This window comes from Carettochelys insculpta, chromosome 6 (genome assembly GCF_033958435.1).
Source record: "Carettochelys insculpta isolate YL-2023 chromosome 6, ASM3395843v1, whole genome shotgun sequence".
In the NCBI taxonomy this organism is placed as follows: domain Eukaryota; kingdom Metazoa; phylum Chordata; order Testudines; family Carettochelyidae; genus Carettochelys; species Carettochelys insculpta.
The window spans coordinates 126,799,966-126,814,075 of NC_134142.1; positions in this window are offsets into that span (position 1 = coordinate 126,799,966).

Consider the following 14,110-nt stretch of genomic DNA (forward strand, 5'->3'; position numbering starts at 1 on the left):
GGCCTGGTGGTTGGGGCTGGGTGGCAGGCGGGCTGCCTCCCGCCCGCACTTCAGGTCATTCGGTGGAGCACGGGTCCGCTGTCCTATTGGTGCGTCTTCCTATCAGCCATGCATCTCTCTCTGCCAGAAAACTGGCAGGGTGGCTGAGCGGTTGCGGAGGTGGGCGGGGTTGCTCCAGTGCCTCTCCCTACGGGGGAGGGCACGGGTGCTTAATCAATTAGTCCTGTCCATGCTCTGGCACCAACTCAGCACCCTTGTCCCACCCATGGGTTTCCTGGCCGCCCTCCAGAAGGTAATTCTGGAGTTCTGGCCAGGACTGCACTGGGTCCCTGCAGGTTTTCTCCATCTCCCCCGGAGGAGGGAGGGCAGGGCCTGACCTGCCTCCGCACTCAGGTCCATGTCTTCCGCCTCCGGGCCCTGCTGGGACTCTTCAACAGCAACAGTGCAGATAGTCCGGCGTGGAGCACGCTGGTGCACGCTTTCCTCCGTTGCTTCCAAGGGCTCCGATACGACCGACAGCTCCTTTATCTGCCTTTGAGAGGCCATCCGTGAGATCTCTCGGAGCTGCCGGCCTTCCACCAGGACCTCCTCCGCACCTGGTGGCTGCTCGCAGTCTCCAGGTCCTTAGGGGCCACCGTGAGGGAAGATCTCCTCGCGGAGCCCCTGCTACACAACCCCTACCTCCGTGTGCAGGCGGCGGAGTCCCCCGCAGTGTGCCGGAGGCTGGTCCTTGGTGGAATCACCAGGGTCAGAGACCTCCTGGACTACGACCGGGGAGGCTGGATGGAGGCCCCAGCGCTCGCCCAGCGCATGGGGGCTCTCCACCCTTCGCTCTTCCTGGTGCGTATTCGAGGAGGTGAAGGCTGCCTCGCCACCCGCTGCTCAAGTCTACCTACACCAGGTCCTGCGAGAGGGTACACCCCGTCCCCCTCTTACTCCTGGCCCTCCGGACCTTTCTGTGGGCCCCCGGCTCCGCAAGCCTCCCCGCCCCCCTCCCCCACATCATCCTAGCCAGCTGCACGTCTTGCAGCCAGTCCCCTTCCGAACTGCGCCCCGACGTCATCTGTACACGCTCGTGCTTCACACACTCCACTTCCCCACCCTCATGTCCCGCCCAGACCACAAGTGGCGGGACCTTCTACCACCTTCAGAGGGTGGGGAGCCCCGGTGGGCCAGCCTTTATTCTACCCTGGTCCTACGGCCCGCTGGGGACATCAGCTGGAGAATTCTTCATGGGGCGGTGAGCACGGGTGTGTACCTGGTGCGGTTCACCCCCCTCCCGGACACTTGCTTTTTCTGTGGAACGAGGGAGACCCTGGTGCACATTTACATTGAGTGCACCAGGTTGCAGCCCCTCTTCTGGCTCCTCCAGAACCTCCTGCTGAGGTTCTGGCTGCACTTTTCCCCACACCTTTTTATCCTTGCGCACCTCATCCGTGGCCCCACCAAGTCGCGGGACCTCCTCATCAGCCTCCTCCTGGCTATGGCCAAGGTAGCCATTTATAACACTTGGGAGCGGAGGCTGGCGGGGGGGAGGCCTGCGACTGTGGGGCCTATTTCCTCTCCGCTCACGAATCCGGGCAGAGTTCCTTGGGGTGGTGCCCACTGGCTCTCTTGACACCTTTGAGGGATAGTGGGTGCTGTCCGGGGTTCTCTGCTCAGTGTCCCCTTCTAAACCTTTTACCTCCACTCCCATCCCTGTTTTTTCTTTAGTTGTCCCCCGCATTTTGTTGGGGCCATGACCTTTTTTTAATGGGTTCCCTCTCCCTCTAAGAGGGGCCTTTTAGTTGTGGGTGGGCTGCGCCCGCCCACTCTATGGATCCCCAATAGGACCCAGTATACTGTCCTTCTAGAAGGCTCCGGAAGCTTCCAGGTAAGGGTCTACCACTGGGTTTACCACAATGGGTAAAGAAAACTTAATTAACAGCATTTCATCTGGCAGGCAACAACTTATCAATGGCTGGGGTGGAACCACCATTTTCTGATGATTGTCTTCACTTTTCTGCTGTTTTCTGTATACTGTTTTCTGTGTGTTCTCTGTCTGGTTTGTAATTGCTCCTGTCTGCTGTATAATTAATTTTGTTTGGTGCAAATCAGTTAAGGTGGTGGGTTACGATTGGTTAGGTAATTCTGTTTCCCTGGGCTATTGTTGGCTAGTAAAATTGTACTAAAATTATTGGTCAAGGTATAGCTAACCAGGACTCAAGTTTCCCTACTTAAAAACTAGGGTACAAGAAGGAAAAGGGAGGAACTGAACATGAAGAGGGGGAGAAAGAAGAACAGAACATCCAAGAGGAGGGAAGAAGGAACACCTTAAGGACTCACCCCCAAGTGTCCCCCAAGACCCTGAGGTGCGGCTACCAGCATGCAGAGAGTGACTTTGTCTGTCCCAACAGTGGAAGTCTGCCTGCCTGCCTGATCAGGACTGGTGAGCATGATACTGTGTGCTTAGCATGTATTCTGCTTTCTTGGCAATTGTAAATAAATAGACAATAAGAATATTAGTGTGTAAGGCTTTTTCAGTGGCACAGATCCTGCGTACCCGCAGGGAATTACGCCCTAAGCCCTAGGAATTGGATTAAGGGTGGAAGTCTAAATTTGCAGGGTCATGCCTTGAGCCCTACAGATTGGGTAAAGGTGTGTACATCCTTGAGTGTGGAAGGGATGAGAAATGTGTGAGGGTAACAGAGTCACTAGGGCTGATGGTGTGGTCTGGGGTCACTAGGGCTGAGGGTGTTGTGATGGAGTGGGGAGTCCATGTGTGAGACTCAGGCTGGATGTGTGAGACAAGCAGAGCAGCTCCCAGTGGCTAAGGATGACCCTGGGGCAATAACCTAGGCTGGCAGGTAACACCTCAGCCCTGAACTAAGAGGAGAGTGGAGCCGAGCTGGGTTTGAATCGGAGGCAGCGGTTAGAAGCTGAGGGGAGAGGGACCTGGAAGGCAGCCAGCCTGGCGAGGGGGGAAGCTACACCCCAGAGGGGCACCCCTCGGGCTCCTCTCCCCAGGACAGGTTGGAATGACTGTCTCTGACTGCTGTACTGACGCTTCTGTGAGAAACTGGGCATCTGTCGCCTCAAACTTCCTGTTGTACCTGCTGAGTGAGAGTCACTCCTGTCAGCGGACGGGGTGCAGTGCATGGGAACCCCTGAACCCCATCACACTGGTGTCAGAAGTGGGATGCACTGCACCCACGGATGAGCTCCCAGCAGTGGCTGACTGAGCGCAGGAGAAGGAAGGAGCCTCACAAGAGCCAGAGGTGGAACAGAGCAATTCCTGCAGCTGCTGCTGGTGAGTGGATACCCCGGGAGACAGCGGGGAGATGGATTATACCCGTCTCCTAAAGGCAGAGCTACCAGGGCTGTGCAGATAGAGGGGCCTGACCGTGGGGAAGGCGACCAAGGCCCAGCTGATTGCCCAGCTGGAAGAGAATGACCGATCCGGGCGGCCAGAGCCTGTCCCCCTCGGGAAGCGTTTCGGATTCTCCGACAGGAGCAGGGGCTTGACGCCGTCAGACAGACACGGTGCCCGCCAGGTCATGCTCAGCTAGCGGTCGTCCATCGTGGGCAGAGTCCCCCGCCGCAGAGCTGCGACGGCTGGAGCTCGAGGTGAGATTAAAGGAACTGGAAGCCCAGGAACAGGAGAAAGAACATGAGCACCAGTAACAGGAAAGAGAGCATGAGCATGAGTGCCGGCTACAAGAGAGACAGCGGGAGGAGAGAGAGCAAGAGCAGGAGCATGAGCAGCCCATGGCGGAGGCGAGATGCCAAGAGGCCCCAGCTGCGGTAAGCGGGGAGAGGGCCAGACGGCTCGGGGGGCCAGTCACTTGGAGATGCGCGTGCTGGCCCAGTGTCAGGACCCAAGGGACATGGACGAGTTCCTTACCGCCTTTGAGCGAGCCTGTGAGTTGCACGAGGTTCCCCCAGCCGAATGGCTCCGACTCCTCAGCCCCTTGCTGGGCCAGAAGGCCGCAGTGGTGCTCAGCCAGCTGGTGGGGCTGCAGCCTGGGGACTATGAACGGATCAAACAGGCCCTGCTGCATAAGTACAGGCTGACTCCGGAGATGTACAAGAAGAGGTTCCAGGAGGTGCAGAAGAGGCCAGAGGAAACCTATATAGATACGACCTCCCGCCTGAGGCAATACTACCACAAGTGGGTGTTCGGGATGGGAGTCCAGTCCGTAGAGGACCTGATCGAGCTGGCGGTCCTGGAGCGATTCTACGAGACATGCTCACCTGACCTGAGGGTGTGGCTCGTGGACCGGAGGCCTGGGGATTCACACAATGCCGGGAAACTGGCAGACGACTTCACAAACAGCCGGGCCATGTTTGAAAATGAGCCCCACAAAGAGAGGGAGTCCCGGAGGGAGAGGGAGTCCCGGAGAGACCGAGAATCTCAGAGAGACCAGTTCCTGACTGTACGACAGAGGGGACCACCTCTTGGGCGAGCCCAGGAAAGAGGGGCTCTCCACCCACCCCCCAGAGAGCCAAGCAGAGCCTGGACAGAGCAGCCGGCCCGAGGGACACAACAACACCCAGGCTGTTATCACTGTGGGCCAAAGGGGCATAGAGCAGCCCAGTGCCCCAGGCTCCCAGACAGGCTGAGCAGGCCAGGGGGTCATGGAGTCAATGGGGTGGAGTCCCAGAAGCCAGAGGGGCTGGCGGCCAAGGCGGGTGGTACTGACAGTGGGTACTTGGATTGGGCCGAGTCCAGACCACAGACCAGCTCCTCAGGGGGACCAAATGCTCAGAGGTCAGTTTACATAGTGGGGGCGGCACTACCTCTGCGGAGCGAGTGTCTCACACCCCGCGAGGTGGATGGGAGAAAGGTCACGCGGTTCGGGGACACAGGCGCTGACGTGACGCTGGCCCGACCCGGGGTGGTGGCACCGGGCCGCATGATATCCAGTTCCCACCTGACTGTAACAGGAATTGACGGGACCCCTTTCAAGGTGCCCATGGCAAGGGTGCACCTGAAATGGGGGGACAAGGAAGGCCCCAAGGAGGTGGGTGTGCACAGCCAGTTGCCGGCGGATGTACTGATGGGGGCTGACCTGGAGAACTGGCAAGGTGAACGCCCTCGTGTCCTGGTCTTGACCCATAGCCAAAGAAAACGAGGGGTGCGTTCCCCAGATTCGGGGGTACAGGCCCAGCCAAACCCACAGAAGCCACAGGGGCCAACCCTGAAAGAAAGGGGGACCCCAAAAACCAGATCTCACAGGCCAGTGGTGCTGGAGCCAGGCAGGGATGGGGAAGTGGCTTCTGCCCCTGCCCCAGCCGAAGAGTTCCAGGCAGAGCAGCAGAGAGACCCCTCCTTGCAGAAGCTGAGAGAACTGGCCCGTCTCAGCCCAGCTCCACAGCTGGGGGAAGGCTGCAGGGAGAGACTCCTGTGGGAAAAGGGATTCCTGTACTGGGAATAGGTTCCCAGATGCAAAGCAGAGCCATGGAAAGTCCAGAGGCAACTGGTGGTTCCCCAAAAGTACCGGCGCAGGTTGCTGTACCTAGCCCATGATGTCCCGCTCACAGGACACCGGGGGATCCACCGCACCAGGGAAAGGTTGTTACAAAACTTCTTCTGGCCAGGGATTTTTACAGCTGTCCGTCAATATTGCCTGTCCTGCAATCCCTGCCAGAGGGTGGGGAAGACCTGGGACAAGGGGAAAGCTGCCCTGAGGCCACTGCCCATCAGAGAGGAGCCTTTCCAGAAAGTGGCTATGGACATAGTGGGACCCTTCAGCAAGGCAACGCGTTCGGGGAAGAAATATATTTTGGTGGTGGTAGATTTTTTTTGCCACGCGATACCCAGAAGCAGTGGCCTTGGCCTCTGTCGACGCGGACACTGTGGCGGATCCACTGCTGTCCATTTTCAGCAGAGTGGGGTTCCCCAAGGAGGTGCTCACAGATCAGGGGTCCAACTTCATGTCGGCCCTACTGCAAAGCTTGTGGGACAAGTGTGGGGTCCGGCACACCTGGGCCACAGCCTACTGCTCGCAGACCAATGGACTGGTGGAGAGGTTCAATGGGACTCTGAAGCAGATGCTGAGAACCTTCATGAATCAATACCCCCATGACTGGGACAAGTACTTACCCCACCTGCTGTTTGCATATAGGGAGGTGCCCCAGGAATCCACGGGGTTCTCCCCGTTTGAGCTGCTGTATGGAAGGAGGGTACGGGGACCCTAGGACTTGCTCAGAGAAGAGTGGGAGGGGACGGTCTCACCTGTAGGGGAGTCAGTGGTACAGTTTGTACTGACCTTCTGGGAAAAACTCACCGAGCTCATGGGCCTGGCCAGGGAGAACCTCTCCATGGCCCAAAGGAAGCAAAAGGTCTGGTATGACCGTAACGCCTGGGCCCGAGCCTATGCCACCGGGGACCAAGTGATGGTTCTTATACCTGTGCGGCGGAACAAGCTGCAAGAAGCCTGGGATGGCCCCTTCAAGGTCATCAGACAGCTGAATGAGGTGAACTATGTGGTGGAACTGTCGAAACAGGCCCCAGCCACTGGGTCTATCATGTGAACATGATGAAACCTTACTGGGATAGGGAGAACTGGTGCTGGACATGTGCAGGCACTGGGAGGGGCAGGGGAATGGTCATAGAATCATAGAACACTAGGACCGGAAGGGGCCTCGAGAGGCCATCTAGTCCAGTCCCCTGCCCCGACAGCAGGACCGACCACTATCTACACCATCCCTGATAGACATCTGTCTCATCTGTTCTTAAATATCTCCAGCGAGGGAGATTCCACAACCTCCCTTGGCAACTTATTCCAGTACTTGACCACCCTTACAGTTAAGATCTTTTTCCTAATGTCCAACCTAAACTTCCCTTGCTGCAGCTTAAGTCCATTGCCTCTTGTTCTCTCCTCAGAGGCCAAGAAGAACAAGTTTTCTCCCTCCTCCTTATGACACCCTTTAAGATATCTGAAAACCGCTATCATGTCCCCCCTCAATCTTCTCTTTTCCAAGCTAAACAAGCCCAATTCTTTCAGCCTTTCTTCATAAGTCATGTTCTCCAGACCTTTTATCATTCTAGTTGCTCTTCTCTGGACCTTCTCTAATTTCTCCACATCTTTCTTGAATTGGGGTGCCCAGAACTGGACACACTATTCCAGCTGAGGCCTAACCAGCGCAGAGTAGAACGGAAGAATGATTTCTCGTGTCTTGTTCACAACACACCTGCTAATGCATCCCAGAATCATGTTTGCTTTTTTTGCAACAGCATCACACTGTTGACTCATATTTAACTTGTGATCTACTAGAACCCCTAGATCCCTTTCTGCTGTAGTCCTTCCTAGACAGTCTTTTCCCATTCTGTATGTGTGAAACAGATTATTCCTTCCTAAGTGCAACACCTTACATTTATTTTTATTAAACTTCATCCTGTTTACTTCAGACCATTTCTCCAATTTATCTAGATCATTCTGAATTATGACCCTATCCTCCAAGGTAGTTGCAACCCCTCCCAGCTTGGTATCATCTGGGAACTTAGTAAGCGTACTTTCTATGCCAATATCCAAATCATTAATGAAGATATTGAACAGAACTGGTCCCAAAACAGACCCCTGCAGAACCCCACTTGTTATGCTTTTCCAGCAGGATTGAGCCCCATTAACAACTACTCTCTGGGTACGATTAGCCAGCCAGTTATGCACCCACCTTATTGCAGCCCCATTTAAGTTGGACTTGCCTAGTTTGTCGATAACAATATTATGCGAGACCATATCAAATGCTTTACTAAAGTCTAGGTATACCACATCCACTGCTTCTCCCTTATCTATGAGTCTCGTTATCGCGTCAAAAAAAGCTATCAGGTTGGTTTGACATGATTTGTTTTTTTACAAAACCATGCTGGCTGTTCCCTATCACTTTACTACCTTCCAGGTGCTTGCAGATGACTTCCTTAACTACCTGCTCCATTACCTTTCCTGGCACAGAAGTTAAGCTGACTGGCCTGTAATTTCCTGGGTTGTTCTCATTCCCCTTTTTGTAGATGGGCACTATATTTGCCCTCTTCCAGTCTTCTGGAATCTCTCCTGTCTCCCATGACTTTCCAAAAATGAGAGCTAACGGCTCAGCTACCTCTTCTATCAGCTCCTTGAGGATTCTAGGATGCATTCCATCAGTCCCTGGTGACTTGCAGACATCTAATTTTTCCAAATGGTTTTTAACTTGTTCTTTTTTTATTTCAAAAACTAACTCTACCCCTTTTCCACCAGCATTCACTATGTCAGGCATTCCTTCAGACCTCTCTGTGAAGACCGAAACAAAGAAGTCATTAAGCATCTCTGCCATTTCCAAGTTCCCCGTTACTGTTTCTCCCTCCTCACTGAGCAATGGCCCTACCCTGTCCTTGGTCTTCCTCTTGTTTCTAATATATTTGTAAAAGGCCTTCTTGTTACCCTCTATGCCTGTAGCTAGTTGGAGCTCATTTTGTGCCTTAGCCTTTCTAATTTTACTCCTGCATTCCTGTGTTATTTGCCTATGTTCATTCTTTGTAATTTGTCCTAGTTTCCATTTTTTATAGGATTCCTTTTTTAGTTTGAGATCATGCAGGATCTCCTTGTTAAGCCAAGGCGGTCTTTGCCCATATTTACTATCTTTCCTACATAGGGGAATAGCTTGTTTTTGGGCCCTTAATAATGTCTCTTTGAAAAACTGCCAACTCTCCTCAGTTGTTTTTCCCCTCAGTTTTTCCCCCCATGGGATCTTACCTACCAGCTCTCTGAGTTTACCAAAATCTGCCTTCCTGAAATCCATCATCTCTATTTTGCTGTTTTCCCTCCTACCAGTCCTTAGAATTGTGAATTCTATGATTTCATGACACTTTCACCCAAGCAGCCTCCCACATTCAAATTCTCGACCAAGTCCTCCTTATTTGTTAAAATCAAATCCAGAACAGTTTCTCCCCTGGTGGCTTTTTCAACTTTCTGGAATAAAAAATTGTCTCCAATGCAGTCTAAGAACTTATTGGATAGTCTGTGCCCCGCTGTATTAGTGTCCCAGCATATGTCTGGATAGTTAAAGTCCCCCATCACCACCAAATCCTGGGCTCTGGATGATTTTGTTAGTTGTTTAAAAAAAGCATCATCCACCTCTTCCAGCTGGTTAGGTGGCCTGTAGTAGACTCCTAACAGGACATCACCCTTGTTTTTTACCCCTCTTAAACTAACCCACAGACTCTCAACACGTCCATCTCCTATGTCCATCTCCACCTCAGTCCAAATGTGTACATTTTTTATATATAGATGTAGGGAATGTGGCAGAAGGAACGCAGTGCTGCTGAAGGCTCGGAGGAATGAGTCTCCCAGAGGTCATCTGCATGAGAATGCAAAAGGTGTGCATGTGTGATACCTTTTCAGGCAAAGCCTAATGGGTAGCAAGTAAGCCATGAGATTTGGTCTATTGTAAACATGTAGTTGTAAAATCACAATTTAAGCTGACACTTAAAGCGGGAGTTGTGAGATCTCACCAATGCTCTGGGTTGTTGTGGGGGACAGGGCAGCCGCCTTAGCTGTGTAAGACATTGATTACACAGGGCTCCCTGGTTTAAAGCATTGTGCAGGAGAAGGGGAGGGGTACGGGTTGAGCCAGCTTGCTGAGTGCCATGGCCCTGCCTATGCCTGGGCCATACAGCTATAAGCCTGGCTTGACTAACCCTCCCCACCTGTTGAAAGATAGAGCTGGGTACTAGGGTGTTTGTGAAACCCCACACTAGAGATCCCAAGAGCTGAAATCACAGAGTGGCAGCTGAGGCCACACAGAGCTGAAATCACTGGGTTCTGCCTTAGGGCAGTCCCAAGCAGTGGGGTTAGGACCGGTGGACAACAGCAGGACCAGGGGGTGGCTAGTAGGAGCGGCGGTGGGCGGCCGGTAGGAGTGGTGGCGGTGGCGGACGACAGCGACCGGCAGGCGGCCGGTAGGAGCGGTGGCGGCGGACGACGGCGACTGGCAGACGGCTGGTGACAGCAAGGGGAGGCTACAGACAAGTGGACAGCTAGTATTGCCCTGGTGATGTATCTGTGGGCTCTGGGTTTGGGACTGCACCGCAGAGGGTACACCCTGTAACTGTGTGTGTGTGGAAAAGGGCCAAGAGCCCCAGCAAGAGACTGGGTTCTACTGCATATGGGGATGGTATCTGGGTAAAAGGGGTTTTGTCTCTTCTGTGCTGAGATATGCTGCATCTGTCGCTGTAACCTTGGGGTAGGTTACGGTCATTAAACAAGCCATTTCTATCTCAGACTCTGTGCTTGCGAGTGGGGGGGAGAACCGCCTTACAGGCACTCAGCACGGGGGTGAAATTGTCCCAGGCCACTGGGTGGGGGCTTGAGCCGGTTGGTTGTATCCTTGATAGGAAAACCCCACAAGAGTTGAACCGGGCCCTTCTGGCAGGCATCTGGCGTTAACAGAAGGGTTACATAAGGCAACACCTCCCCACTTTTTTCCCTGTCTATCTTTCCTAACCAGGCTGTAGCCTTCAATACCAACATTCCAATCATGTGCATTATCCCACCAAGTTTCTGTGATGCCAATGATATCATAGTTGTATTTATTTATTAGCACTTCCAGTTCTTCCTGCTTACTACCCATACTTCTTGCATTGGTATATAGGCATCTCAGATATTGATTTGAACTTTCCCCCCAGTTTTTTCCTGGCCCTCCTTTTACTCTGACATTGTTGCCTATGCTCCCTCCTACTTCCGACCCATCTCCCCGGTTTCCATGTTCTCCACTTACCTGCGGGCTTTGTTCCCCTGTCCCCGGCAAACCTAGTTTAAAGCCCTCCTCACCAGGTTAGCAAGTCTGTGTCCGAATGTGGTCTTTCCCCTCCTCGAAAGGTGAACGCCATCGCTGCCTAGCAGTCCTTCCTGAAATAGCATCCCGTGGTCGAAGAAACCGAACCCTTCCCAGCGACACCATCCACGCAGCCAGGCATTCACCTCTAGGATGCACCTGTCTCTGCCTGGGCCCCTACCCGCAACAGGAAGGATTGAAGAGACCACCACCTGCACCCCAAACCCCTTCACCCGTGCCCCCAGAGCCCTGTAGTCACTCTTGACCTGCTCAGCATTCCACCTCACAGTATCATTAGTGCCCACATGGATGAGAAGCATGGGATAGTAGTCAGAGGGCCGGATAATCCTCGACAATGCCTCTGTAACATCTCAGATACGGGCCCCAGGCAGGCAGCACACCTCCCGAGCCGACATGTCAGGGCGACAGATGGGTGCCTCCGTCCCCCTCAAAAGAGAGTCTCCAACCACCACTACTCTGCGTTTCCTTCTTGCAGTGGTGGCAGGAGACTTCTCAGCCTCGGGGGTACGAGGCCTCTCCTCTTCTGTACTGGGCGACTCATCTCCTGTAGCAAGTACAGCATAACGGTTTTCTAGTACCACAGTGGGAGCAGGGGTGGAACACTGCCTGCTGCCAGAAGTAACCAGCTGCCAGTGCCCACCCTGGTCTACCTCTTTCTCCACCAGTGGTTTATCAGCCTTCCTGTACACTGGGACAGTCACCTCAGCAGACTCCAGATGAATGTTATCTAGGAACTGCTCATGGATTCGGATACTCCTCAACGTGGACACCTCCTCCTGTAACTCTCCCACCTGCTGCCTGAGAGATTCCACCAGCAGGCACCTATCACACCGAACGGTCCCCCCAGCCTGGATATCTGTAACTGGGACTTGCAAGGCACAGTCCTTGCAAGGCCACACCAGGGTCTGGGTAGAGGCATCCACGGTCAGGCAGTCTGTCTGGCTACAGGCACAGGTGGAGGAGACAGCAGTAGTGGTGGCACAGGTGTTGTGGGTCTTCCTGACCATGGTAGGCCTCCCTTCTGCCAAACTCCCTCTTAAACTCCCCTATCAGCAGCTCCCTGGTCGCTCCTGCCTCTGGCTTATAAGCCTGCTGGCCTCTCTCAGGCACTCCCCCTAGGAGTCACACAGGGGAAGGCCAATCAAGGGAGCAAAAGGCCAGGCAGGCAGTGCCACCTGAAACTGAAACTCCCTCGACCTGGAATCCCAATGGCAGTTCAATTGCCAGCAGTTAAAGCACACGCTCACTCACCCAGAGATCAGCGCTCTCACCTGGTAGCGTCTTCAGGGCAGGCTCACTTACTCCTTGAGCCCCCCTGTGGGAAGCTCCCTTTCCCCTCCTCCTTCCATCTTCTGGGGGGGAACTGCTGCCCCCCACTTGAGCCCACCTCCTCATCCAGCAGCTGCTGCATCCTCACCCCCCAGGAAAGGTAAGGGGCTTCTTAAAGCAGCGGTTGGGCCCCCTCCACAAGCCTCCTCCTGGGGAGTGGCTTGGGAGGGCTGAGTTTGGGCAGAGCCCTTCTCCATCGGGGCTCCAGAGGGGTGGCTGCATAGCCAGGGGTGGGGTGTTAGGGTGTGCCCCTGCCCCCCCCCTGCAGCCACCCCCCCCCTTACTGCCCTCCCCCTACACCCAGCTGCCGCTGGGGGCCCCTCCCCCACCTAGGCGCCCTTCTAACCAGCTGCCCCTTCCTTCTCCTCCTGGTTTCCTGAGGCTCTGCAGCAGCTGCTGTGGGCCCCCCCCCCGCTCAGGCGCACGTGGGCCCCCCTTCCCCCATCACCCCCCCCCGTTCCCCCCAGGTTGTCTGTGCCACCCCTCCTCCCCCTCTTCACGTGCCCCCTCCCCCCCATTTTATTTTCACTTCACCTAAGGGCCTGAGCCCCCCCCCCCACGCACACGCACACGCACACGCACACGCACACGCACACGCACACGCACACTCAGACTTTGATCCCTCACATCCCAGTGCAGAAACAGGAGCCATCTTAGCATCTTGTGCTGGGAGCAGCGGCCATCTTAGGTCTCACCTTCCCCCGACCTCCCTGCCCTTGCTCTGCCCTTCCCCCACCTGACTGGGTCCTCAGCCCGGCCGGTGGGGGGGGGGCAGCCACGCCTCCACCCTTCCTCCCCTCCAATCTCCTCCCCTCCCCCGCTCTCTCCTAAAGGCCCCCGCGCCCTACAAACTTCCCCCATCTTACAAACCCACCACCATGAGCCCCACACCCGCCGGAGGGTCATCCGGTGACCCCCTCCTCCCCCCGTCTTCCACTGTCACCCCTCCCACCCCCGAAACGGCGGCCCACTCATCCAGGGCCGCCCAAGACTCTGCCGCCAGGTCAGCTGAGGGCGCGGGCGCAGGCTCCAGGGCTCCCACCACCTCCGCCGCGGCGTCCTCCAGCAACCTGGCCCCGAACCCACCCCCCCAAAAGGGCAGGAAGGGCCAGGGGAAAAGGAAGGGCAAAAGCCCTGCCCGGAAGGCTAAACCCCCCGTGGCGGGGACTCTCCCCCCGGCTGCCCAAGCACTCGCCGCAGCCTCCCCTTCTCCCCTTCCCCCTGCTCCCTCCACCACTCCTGAGCTGCGTCTACACGTGCACTCTACTTCGAAGTAGCGGCACCAACTTCGACGTTAGGCGGCGAGACGTCGAAGTCGCTAACCTCATGAGGAGATAGGAATAGCGCCCTACTTCGACGTTCAACGTCGAAGTAGGGACCGTGTAGACGATCCGCGTCCCACAACGTCGAAATTGCTGGGTCCTCCATGGCGGCCATCAGCTGGGGGGTTGAGAGACGCTCTCTCTCCAGCCCCTGCGGGGCTCTATGGTCACCGTGGGCAGCAGCCCTTAGCCCAGGGCTTCTGGCTGCTGCTGCTGCAGCTGGTGATCTATGCTTCAGGCACAGGGTCTGCAACCAGTTGTCAGCTCTGTGGATCTTGTGTTGTTTAGTGCAACTGTGTCTGGGAGGGGCCCTTTAAGGGAGTGGCTGGCTGTTGAGTCCGCCCTGTGACCCTGTCTGCAGCTGTGCCTGGCATCCCTATTTCGATGTGTGCTACTTTGACGTGTAGACGTTCCCTCGCTGCGCCTATTTCGATGTTGGGCTGAGCAACGTCGAAGTTGAACATCGACGTTGCTGGCCCTGGAGGACGTGTAGACGTTATTCATCGAAATAGACTATTTCGATGTCGCAACATCGAAATAAGCTATTTCGATGTTGGCTGCACGTGTAGACGTAGCCCTGGGGGCCCCGACATTGTTAGAAACAATTTGGATAAACTAAATTTTTCTCTTTTCCAAGGGATTAATTA